This window comes from Bos indicus x Bos taurus, chromosome 21 (genome assembly GCF_003369695.1).
Source record: "Bos indicus x Bos taurus breed Angus x Brahman F1 hybrid chromosome 21, Bos_hybrid_MaternalHap_v2.0, whole genome shotgun sequence".
Lineage (NCBI taxonomy): Eukaryota > Metazoa > Chordata > Mammalia > Artiodactyla > Bovidae > Bos > Bos indicus x Bos taurus.
Genome location: NC_040096.1, coordinates 46,877,681 through 46,890,163, shown reverse-complemented (window position 1 = coordinate 46,890,163; position 12,483 = coordinate 46,877,681). Strand labels below are relative to the sequence as shown.

The 12,483-nt window shown below is 40.0% G+C and overlaps 1 protein-coding gene across 2 annotated transcripts in view; it reads left to right on the top strand.

Annotated features, from left to right (window-relative positions):
• SLC25A21 (solute carrier family 25 member 21) overlaps positions 1-12,483 on the top strand; it is a 524,275-nt gene that overhangs the window by 451,559 nt on the left and 60,233 nt on the right. The gene's annotated exons all lie outside the window — the stretch shown is intronic.

Below are 12,483 nucleotides of genomic sequence, written 5' to 3'. Positions count from 1 at the left end.
GAAATCCTGGGCTGGATGAATTACAAGCTGGAATTAAGATTGCCAGGAGAAATATCAACAACCTCAGATATGCAGATGATACCACTCTAATGGCAGAAAATGAAAAGGAACTAAAGATCTTTTAATGAGAGTGAAGGAGGAAAGTGAAAAAGTTGGCTTAAAACTCAATACTAAGAAAACCTAAGATCATAGCATCTGGTCCTATCACTTCATGACAGATAGAAGGGTGAAAAGTGGGAGCAGTGACAGATTTTATTTTCTTAGGCTTCAAAATCACTGCAGACAGTGACTGCATCCATGAAATTAAAAGACGCTTGCTCCTTGGAAAGAAAGCTATGACAAATGTATACAGTGTATTAAAAAACAGAAACATCAATATGCTGAAAAAGGTCCATATAGTTATGGTTTTCCCAGTAGTCATTTACAGATGTGAGAGTTGGACCATAAAGAAAGCTGAGTGCCGAAGAACTGATGCTTGCAAACTGCGGTGCTGGAGAAGATTCCCTTCGACTACAAGGAGATCAAACCAGTCAATCCTCAAGGAAATCAGTCCTTAATATTCACTGGGAGGACTGATGCTGAAGCTGAAGCTCCAGTACTTTGACTACCTGATGGAAGAGCCAACTTATTGGAAAAGACCCTGATGCTGGGAAAGATTGAAGGCAAAAGGAAGACCGGCAGCAGAGGATGAGATGCTTAGATAGCACCACTGACTCAATGGACATGAATTTGAGCAAAGTCTGGGAGATAGTGGAGGACAGAGGAGCCTGGCGTGCTGTAGTCCATAGGGTCACAAAGAGTGGGACACCACATATGGACTGAACAGCAGCAGCGAGGGATGGGACAGCTGTTGAGTTGCATTTAACCCTGGTACCACTAGGGGGCACCTCAAAAAATTAATCTGGAGTCTACTGTAATAATTGGTGACTAAAAACAGTTAATGTTTCCCTTGTGGCTCAGATCGTAAAGAATCCTCCTGCAATGCTAGAGTCCTGGGTTCGATCCCTGGGTTGGGAAGATCCCCGGGAGAAGAGAAAGGCTACCCACTCCAGTATTCTGGCCTGGAGAATTCCATGGACTGTATAGTCCTTAGGGTCACAAAGAGTTGGGACACAACTGCGTGGCTTTCGAAAATAGTTAATGCATTTCCAAATATGACTTTTACTTTGGGAGCAGCCTACTTAGTGCACAGCATCTTTGGTCTCAAACGTGTATGCATTGGTGGTGGCAGAATTCCACAATGGGGTGTGAATTCCTGAGGCCCTAGGTCACACACTTAAGTAAGGTTCCATTTGGAAAGGACGTCTCTGAATTCTGAGGCTTTTTGCCCCAGCTGTGGTCATATGCAACCTTGTAGCTAGACCAAACTATAAAATCAGGCAACTTACAACAATGTACTAACTTAGTTCCATAAGCAATTGTAGAGGGAGCTGGCATTGTAAAAAATCTCGATTCTGGCAGTTATCTTTTGGAATTAATTTACTCACCTTTTGTGCCAACAGTTTTTCATGCTACATATACAGCTAACACATGACTGACCTAGCATTCCAACCCAAGGAGTGTGGCTCCAGAGCCCACATTCCTGCCCACTACATCACTTTGCCTTTCCAAACAGGTAGAATCAAATGAATGCTAAATGCTAGAGGTTGGTGATGAAGAACAGGAGTGACCATTGTCAAACAATTTATAACCTGGATTAAATATGGTAATCATGTGAATAATACATACTCTTGTTAAAAATATGTGAGTCATTCAGACTGTTGATATGGATACCGAGTCATGTCTGTGAATATGGACTATATATATATACACACATATATATACACATATGTATATGTATATACATGACTTTACCAGGTGGCTCAGTGGTAAAGAATCCGCCTGCCAATGCAGGAGATGCAGGTTCTATCTCTGGGTTGTGACGATCCCCTGGAGAAGGAAATGGCAACCCTCTCCAGTATTCTTGCCTGGGAAATCCCATGGACAGAGGCACCTGGTGGGCTACAGTCCATGGGGTTGCAAAAGAGTTGGACACAACTTAGCAACTGAGCACGCATGCACGATATGTATAGACACATATGCATAAGTATATACATTTCTTATTTGAATGTCAGTGTATTCAATATAATGTTATCTGCATCTTGCTATGTGGCAAGCATGTATGAAGACAACATCTTGGTCAAATATTGCAAGCAGGCACAATATCAAGCTTTTTGTCTACCATCTCAGAGAAGGCTTCATGGAAAAAGTTAAGGCCTTAGTTGATTCGGGGACAACAGAACTACTCTGTTATTAACATTTGACCCCAGAAAAAGGTGTTTAGCTTAGTGCTTGGAACAAAATATACTGAAAGAATAAATGAGTGAATAAATGAATGATGACTTCATGAGTGGGGACAACAGAAATTAGAAACAGAGGAAATAAGAAAAGGGGGATTGGTGAGAGGTTGGGGTGACTAGAACGAAGCAAGGAATTTTTTCAACAGGACTTGATTAGCAGAGAGCATGGAGCTGGCTGGCAAAGGACTTCTGGATTCCACAGTCGGGCCCTTTTTTCCTGGTTTTCAGTCCCCATTCAAGAAATAGAGTTGTTTTGGTTTTCTTTTCTTTTCTTTTCTTTTTTTGAGTTTTTTCTCTCAGAGTTACCATCTGCATGAGTGAAAGGCTGCTCTTACACTCTTATTTTCTAATGGAAATGTGTTCATCTTTATAAGCAAGGTAATCTGCTGTCACTGAAAATTACTGTACTTTTTGCATATTCAGTTCTAAATAAGTCTCTTCACTTATAGATTAATGCAGCAATTAATACCACATTCTAGCCATATTATTTACCGTATTAGTTGCTTCTCAAATTATCTTTTTTGCTTTTTCTTTCCTTAGGGTTTTCCATCAGGGTTCTGGTTCTTATATCACGCTAATGCCTTCCCTGCACAGCATGCTTGGTGCATTGAGCATCCTGCCAACTTTCCAGGGAATGGAGCCATGGACCTACCTCCTAAATGATACTGACAGCTAAACTAATTTTTTGTATCTTAGAAAATCAAAGTTGTAGTTTATTTCAGACCCATCAGCAAAGTTTAATTGTGGTGGTAAAATCATACTGAAAGTTCAGTTAAAAACGTGTGTCGAGGAAAACTTTTAAAGAATTCCTCTGTATAGCATGTAATGAAAGTGGTATGGTTTGAGGTAACAAATAGACCCAAGGACCATATGCAGAAACTCAATTCACTTAATTTTCTGTAATGAAAAATAATAACTACATTGTTTGTGCCCGAAGACCTGATAGGAGTTGAAGCAAGGAAAACTTTGTTGACTTTTATGTTAGAATATTAGCTGAAACTTTCTTTATGCTTCCTGCCCTTCTTCAAAGTTCAGTTGCTGCTTTTGAAAGAAGAATCTGTGTCACTTACTCTTTGTAAGCTGTTTTCCTTCTCCTTTGAAGACTATCTAGTTTTCCCTCTCTCCTTTGCCTAAATGAAAATGGCCCCAAGATGCATGCAATTTCGAGAACTTCAGATTGCAGATTCTACATAATTCAAATAACAGAGCCATGGAACTGCAGTCTTTCATTTGGATTCTGTGAACCGCTGAGACTTGCAGAGCGTAAATGATGTCAGAATTCTGCCCTAAAGGTGTAGTGTCAAGGCCTAAATTCTGCCCTGGGAGACGGGACCCGTCGAGCAATGGAAGCCATGCCCTCATAACCCAGGGCTGAGTGCCACCCTCATTGTTTTAATTACAGAGCTATAGCATGTGGGTAAGAAACTTGGATTTGACAACAGCAGAAGAAAGAGGATATTGTATGCCTTCAATCAGCTTTGTATTAAAAGATCTTTAAAGGGGAAATTATGTGAAAGAAAGGGGGAGGAAGAAAACAAACTAGCAAGATCCCTATTTCAATATAATTTGGAGAAAATGACTGATTTGGGTTGGTCATGTTGCCAGAACAGATGACTCAAGGCTTCCAAACAAGAAATGGAAATCAAGAGGATGCCTGAAGCCTGAAAGAAGAACAAATTGTGAAGATATGATTGACTGTAAGGCTTCAAAATCAACTGTACCAAAGATGAGCTTGGATCATTGCCCAGAACAGAACTGAATGGTGATGTTCAGTTAGGTCCTGACTGTTGAAACGAAGTAAAATGTAGTAATTGTGCTCTGTTAGGTACACAGACACGTTAATGCTTTCCAATTTCCCCAACTGGGGATCTGGTGTCACTTTCCCTGTCTCTCCTATTTCATGCTTCACCGATGAGTATTATTGCTGCTCTGGACTTTTACTGAATGCCAGGTTTTTGGCAAAGAAGCGGGATCCAGGTGAAAACATCCGTCTCTTGCTGCATGTGAGTATGCTGCAGGTGGCTTTGAAAATGGCTTTTCAACTTTGAAGTCATTTCTTTAATTGGCTTTTTCAGGCTTGGATGAGGTACACTGCTATCCTGGCTGCTTGACCCAGGTTATGAATCTCAGCAGTTTGAGCCCCCAAAACCCTTCATCTCCAACAACCAGGGAAAGCCTGGTTTCCCCAGGCAGCAGATTTGTACAGTGATCTTTTCCTCTCCTAGGAGGGAAAATAATTTATTCACCATTTCCTTACACTCATTTCTCAGTAATCTACCAGTTGAGTTTTATGATAACCTTTCTGATGGACAACATGGTATGACTCCCTCTAAAGGTCACTGGTGAAGCAGCTATGCTGTTTCCCTTTCTCCTTGGGAGCTGCAAAGAAGAAAAGCTTCCATGTTGTGGCTTCTAAGGCCAAAATCCTGCTTACCAGGCTGGCAACTTCAGAAATTTCCCAGCCTGCCTATAAGAGTAGTCCAGCTCTACAGTACAAATTACTTTCAAACAAACATTTTCTACATACTAAATTAGAAAAATAACAGCAAAACCAACAAAGAGGTGACTCAGAGGGAAAAAGGAGGGGCAGAGGGACATGTCATTTTTCCATTCCTTTCTGGCTTCTTTACCTGGGTTGAATTTTGAGTATGTTAAGCCCTATCCTGTCTTCCCACTATTAACCACAAAGTCTTCAGATTTCAGTAGCTGACTTAAAGCAGGTAACTTTTTTCAGCCATCCAAATGGACTAAAGATGTTGTCAGGTACAAGATGTTTCATTAAGGATCTATCTGGTCTCCTTGGGGGCAGGGATTCTAAAGTTTGGGTCCCAAAGAAGGTAACCTAAGATTGGTCCCTACTAATGAGAGACAGCAGAAAGGCTTCCTCCAGGGTTTGTAAATGAACCACCAACTGGAACTCAAAGAAAATTCTGCATTTCCTTGATTTGTACAATCAACATCTTTTTATTGGCTTGTCTACAACCTTGGAGCCACCCAGTATGTTAAATAACTTCACACTTTGAAAAAGTGGTGGGGGAAATGAGGGATAAAATTATTTTGTGGGGCTTGGCATAAATCTGTATTTCAAATAAGCTATGTGTGAGCTGTGTCTTTGAGAGGAACACGTGCAGTGCAGTTTTGATCTGCACTTTATAGATGTACATAAGTAATACAAGGCCTGTTTTGATCATACAATTAAAAACAAATGTGATCCAATGTTGTAATACTCTTTGTCTACTTATATTCCTGAACAACAACTCTCAATCAGGATGTGAACCATCATGATCTAATGGTTTTGAAGAACTGGAACCCCATCCTCATTTTTGCCTGTGAACTTTTCCACATTCTGTCTTTGGGGTGGGGGCTCTCTCACATGTAATCATTCTAATGGGATAGAGTTTTAGTGTCTGATATGGTTCCTGAAAGAAATAATCTAAAAATATTTAAAAATTGGTTTTCACAGTCTCCTTCTAAGTGCTTTGCTTAACATTTAACAACTATCTTCATTATATTATGATTTAAGAATTTGGGACTTTTTCAAAAACAGGAATGTTAAAGCTATTTGTATCAGAATGCTTTTAGCTGTAGGTTAACAGAAGATATAACTGAAAGTGCTCAAATAATAAAGGTTTATTTTTAATTTCATGTAACCAGACATCTGGAGGTAGGATGCCAGGACTGTTTCATTGAGCAGTCTGATGATGTCATCAAAATCAAGGTCTTTTCTTTTTGCTGGACATCCTCAGCTTGTGGGCACTGATATTTCACTTGACCGCAGTACACAGGGATATCATGCAGTGCGGACACCATCTAGTGAAAAAGAGGGCCTTTTCTTCCCATGTACTCTTTTCCTTAGGCCAGAAATTCAAGACTTCCAGTATGCTTCCCTCCCTCTTTGCTGGTCCAAGGGGCTAGGTTTGGGTTGTATATCCATGTTTAACCTCCTTGCTAGGAAGGGAATGGGACCACCATGATTGGCTTGAAGAACTCAGCTTCACCCCCTGGACTGGCAAAGGGCTCTCTTCCCAAAGTGCAGGGAATGGTGAATACCTGCACCTCCAGGAACAAAGACAGTTGAGGAGGGTATCTGTTAAGTCAACAGCTAAAAGTGACTTTTTGAACAACACTATTTTTATTTTAATATTTAGTATGAATATTTCATTGTTTTATCATATTGTGTTGTCTTTTCCCACACAGAATTATCCTGATATTTGTCTTAAGGGCAAAACTGTATCCTATGGGGAAAACATTTATCCTAGAGCCTAAGTTTTTTACTCATCTGATTCACCTAGAAAACATTTTATAAACAACTCAAAAGTTTTTCCAGAAAATGATCTTGTTCTTCTCAGTCCAGATCTATCAGGTATGCAGGAAGTGTTGCATATGACTTTAAAAGAGAATGGAAGTAGAATAAAAATCTGATTTTTAACTGCTTCTCCTAAAATAAGAAATGACAAGACATTTTTGCAATAGAAATAACTTGACTTTTCAAATGTGCTTGTAAAAATAGTTTTATTTTAAGAAAAACTGCAGTACCTCTACATCTCAGTGGACAAGCACCGAGGACTGTGGACAAGGACGAGAGACTGTGAGGACAGGGTTCATCTGCAACATAAAGAAAATAATCATTCCTGCTTCAAAGGAAGGATTGTTGTGACAGTTGAATGACATTAAAATATGTCCACATGCCTTCATATATTTATTCTTAACAGAGTGGCAAATCCACATTAAGCATTCACCAAATTTGACTATTTTTACTTATAACAGTATTAATAAAAGTTGATACACAACCAAGTTAACATTTTCCTACACAGGGTGGTTAACATCAAACTCATAATTTTTAGAAGTAACAGCTCTGAGAAACAAAATATGAGGTCTTCCATACTGTTCATACTGCAGTTTTATAGGAGGTCTTGAACTGGTGCTTGTGTCTCTTCTGAAGAGTTTCCCAGATGGCTTAATATGGGTCAAAACTTAAAACCACAGTAGTGGCTTTACTGTCTTCCCAGCAGACATTAGAATCTCACTTTCCATTCATTCAGGGAGTAGACGAAATGTGTCACTCTGGTTCTTGAGAAGTAAGCAGGTTGAAGCATGTTGATGTGAGTGCTGCAAATCTCTTAACTTCCTTGCTTATTGTCCTGATAAGCTACATGCCCTGTATTTCAAACCAAGACTACATGAGCACAGGAAAAAAACAAAACAAAACTGGCAGAATGAACAGTGCATGTGAGTATAAACATCAGTTTTTTAGCCAAAAAGAGTATCTTCTTCATAAGACATTACCAGTCCTTTTGTTTTTTAGAATCTGTATGTCATACTTTTACACTAGGAAAATTTCCAGTAATTATCAATCAAATCAAAAAAATAGGTCATCAGCTTAAGGCCTTGCCCACATTCTCTTGCTCAGACTTAAAAAAAAAAAAATTGTTGAAGTATAGTGGTTTTACATTTCTGCTGTACAGCATAGTGACTCAGTTACATATTTTTGTTTTCTTATTCTTTTCCATTCTGGCTTATCACAGGATATTGAAATAAATCCCTGTGCTATACAGTGAGATGTTGCTTATCCATCCTTTATATACCTGCTTGCATCTGCTAATCCCAAGCTCCCAGTGCTTCCATTCCTTACCCCCTTTCCCCTTTGGCAACCACAAGTCTGTTTTCTTTGTCTATGAATCTGTTTCCATTTCATAGATATATTCATTTGAGTCATATTTTCAGCCCCACATGTAAACAGTATCATATGGTATTTGTCTTTCTCTTTCTGATTTATTTCACTTAGCATGATAATCTCTGGGTCCATCCATATAGCTGCAAATGGCATTATTTCATCCTTTTTTTGTGACTAAATAATATTCCATTGTATGTAGCACATCTTCCTTATCTGTTCATCTGTTGATGGACATTTAGGCTGTCTCCATGCCTTGGCTATTGTGAATAGTGCTGCTATGAACATGGGGGTGCATGTATCTTTTCAAATTATAGATATGTCTGGATATACTGCTGGATCATATGGCAACTCTATCTTTATTTTTTTGAGGAACCTTCATACTGTTTTCCATAATGGCTGCACCAATTTACATCCCCACCAAGAGTGTAGGAGGATTCCCTTTTCTCCACATCCTTTCCAACATTTGTTATTTGTAGACTTGTTAATGATGGCCATTCTGACTGGTGTGAGGTGGTAGCTCATTGTAGTTTTGATTTGCATTCTTGCTCACATTTTGGATGTGACTCTTTGAATTGGCCCAAGTGCCACTCTTACCTGACCAAAGGCTCTTCATAGGAGAGGCCACAGTACGGAGGAACAGCAACAGTCACATTGACTGTAGAGGCCAATTTCTGGATCCAGGACTTTGGTTTGTAAGTAAATAAAGGAACTTATTATAGATATTACTGGGTATCTCAAAGAATCAAAAGCAAAGGGAAATGTCAATATTCAAGAAGGATCAAGATGTAACAAGGCTTAAAGAAATCCTGGCCGCAGAATCACACTTACAGTACCAGAACTTCTGCATCCTGCTTCTTTGTTTTCCTGAATGATGGCTTCCTTCTTTCTTATCACTGCAGACTCACTTTCCCTGAATGACAGAAAACATGACTACTGTTAATATTCTAGCCTTATTATCTTAGAGCTTCAACCACACAGAGCAAGGCTGACCTTTTCAGTTCCAATTCCAAAATCCTGGAGAAAAACTCTACTTGGATCAGATTAACAGGAACAAAGAAATGGAGTACCATTTGGATCCATTCAGCAAGTTGCCTACAAGCAGTATCAGATTGTACTAATACATGGGTTCTAGTAGTTTAAAAAAATTGGGTGGGACAGTTCTCAACAGAAGAGTTGCCAGCCTGGCTATGCCATAGATACCCACTATTGCATGGATGTACTATAAAAATAATGCAAGGAAGTAGATGATTCTCACTTCTCATTTGTCAGCAACTGCTGCCTATGGTCTTTGAGAATTTCCCATTAAAGCTGTTCATTCACTGTTAGAGAGTTCAGGATGACGAGCTAGCTGGAGCTGGTGAGGGAGCAGAGATGACTGCACATGAAAGAGAGAGGGCACATCTCGGAAGCATCACCAACATGAAGCAGAGGGCTCTGGACCTGCCAGCTCTTTCCAGATTAAATCCTTATGGTTGTCCCAGCTGCCTCTCTTCCCTTCTGCCTTACACCTCTTTTTAATATTTTCTTTCATCATTTTTAAAATGAAGACTTCCTGCGTTGCTTATAAGACTTCTGTCCTCCTTCAGCACAGTAGTGCTCCACTTTAGGCAAAAGTTTAAAGTAATGCAGAGTGTCTGTTTTCAGAAATGTGCTGTTCTGTGTTTTTTGTTCTTTCTCTTAGAATAACAAAATCTGAGGATTGGAGGAAACCCACCTTGAGACACATCAAGTCCTTCCACTGTTGTGCACATCCATCTCTGGCATCCATGTGGAGTGGTCATCCACACTGCTTGACCACATTCCAAAGGGAACACACACTTTTCAGGAGAGTCTAGTCTATGTTTAGATAGGTTTGACCGTTAGAAGTACTTCCTTGTATCAAGCTCCTACTGAGCCACAAATGTGTCTTTCTCTGTTGCTTCCACCTGTTGGTCCTAGTTCTACCGCCTGGAAACAAACAGAAAAGTCTAATCTGTTTCCTACATGCTCACTTTTCAAAAGATTCATCAGATGTTCGTCCCTAAGATCTTTCTCCTCCAGCTGAGCTACTGTTCGTCCTATATCTGTTCTCTGTTGCATGGGATTTCAAGTACCTCTATTAACAGGGACACTCTGTTCCAGACGCTTTCCTTACTTAAATGTTCTTCATTCCTGCCCCCCGCCTCCGCTATAACCAGGCATAATCTTCCAGGTGTGAAAAAGGCAGCACAAAAAGAACAGAACTAATAATGTCTTTTATTATAAATATAGAACTTCTATTGAAGAAAATCACATTTATCTTTTAGGAAGATCAAACCTAGGCAGAGTCATTCTCATGCTGAAAATTATATAATAATTTGTAATGAAATTCAAATTAGAAAGAGTATTAAAATTTTCCAAGTAAATTTCAGGCCTCAGTAGTTGAAATGGAAAGGAAGTGGGGGAATTCATGAATTCCCATAGTTCTTCAAAGCACGTCTGCTTTACTTCCTTTATATTAACACAAATGCTAGTGTTATTCATTAAGTCGAAAACAGCAGGCAGAGTAAGCCCACATTAAGGGATCATTTGACTCTTTTCTTTCTCTTCATAAAATCTGTAATCTTAACAAATATTTGTGTCCTGTTTACATACACACATGCAGACACACACATACACACACACACACACACACACACACACACACGACTCTGGGGTAAGCACTGTAGGGAACAGCAGCCCTCAAGGGACTAAGAATTAGTAGCTGTAAGACGAGCCTTTTGCTCCCTTCATTGGAAGGTGCTGTGTAAGCCAGTGTGTTGAGGAAGAGCAAGAGGTTGCCATGTTGGATTGAGTGCCACAGTGGGTTAGTCTGAATAAACTCTTAACTTTTTTGTTCCAGAGCACAGCTAGAAGCAGAACCCAACTTAAGAGTGCTGGAGTGAAGTTTGATGGGTTAATCAGAGTCCAGCCTTCTCTAGGATATTAAGTGGCTATCCTAAAATAGGGACTGGTTGAGTCCTACCTTTATCTATAGCCACTTACCAGATCACCAGGGGAATTGATTATCTCAGAAAATGATGCAGAATATTCTTTCTTATTGAAATATTTTCATACTACATATATATTTACACTATACGCTCATGATAATTCAGTTTACTAAAAATCTGCCTGCAGTGCAGGAAACCCAGGTTCAAGTCCTGGGTTGGGAAGATCCGCTGGAGAAGGGATAGGCTACTCATTCCAGTGTTCTTGGGCTTCCCTTGTGGCTCAGCTGGTAAAGAATCCATGTGCAGTGTGGGAGACCTAGGTTTGATCCCTGGGTTTGGAAGATCCCCTCAAGGAAAGGCTACCCACTCCAGTGTTCTGGCCTGGAGAATTCTGTGGACTGTATAGTCCATGGGGTCACAAAGAGTTAGACACCGACTGAGCGACTTTCACTTTCATACCCTCATAACATATATATGTGTACATGAGTGTGTAAAGATTCCAGGGCAGACAAATTTAAGATTTTGAATAAATGGTGACTTTTTATAAAACTTATAGGCATAAGGCACTCATTCTTCTTTTTCCTAAAAATGTCTGAATATGTGACCACATGTCAATATTGAAAATGACAGCTGTCCCATGCCCTGTGAGACTGCACCTCAGCAGGAGAGTTTGGTGAGCTCCAGCCCATAGGGTCACAGAGTCAGACACAACTGAGCATGCACACACCGCCTCCAGGAAAGTCTGATACTTCTACTGCCAGGAACATGTCTCTGTACTTAGCCCTCCCTGACCTTTCATCTCCATCAAGGAAGTTAAAAAAATTATGGCTGATTTGGGACAGGGCTAGGAGCCCTAGTTCCACAGCCGTATAGTTGGTTAGTTTCCCCTATGTTAGTAAAGCTAAAATGGAGGGTTTCATCACCTGGTTAGCCTCTGAAGTTTTAGTCTAGTGGACTCAGGTGTAGCCTTAACTTCATTTGGTGACCACAGGGAAGAGATACAAGATGGTAGAGAGCTCAACGCTAACAACCACACAACTTAGAAAATAAAGATTCCTTAGATTAAGGAGGGTTGAGTTTATTTTTAAGGTACAATTCATGATTATCTTTAGCAGCTTACCTAAGGGGTTCCAGTCTCAGCATCATTTATTCCTCTTCTGAATGTTATAGAACATATAAATGTAGAATTCATAGTCTCCCCGCTTTAGCATTAAAACAAAGGAAGATTTCGTGACTAATGAGCTATATTGAATAGTTGGGAATACTTTAAGTTGCTTTATCCATCTTAATTCCCTTACTTATATCTGTGTGCTTGCATAGTCACTCAGTCATATCCAACTGTTTGCAACGCCATGGACTATAGCCTGCCAGGCTCCTTTGTCCATGGCATTTTCCAGGCAAGAACACTGGGGGGAGCTGCCATTTCCTCTTCCAGGGGATCCTCCTGACCCAGGGATTGAACCTGCATCTCTTGCATCTCCTGCATTGGCAGGAGACCGTGCCACCTGGGAAGCCCTCCTTA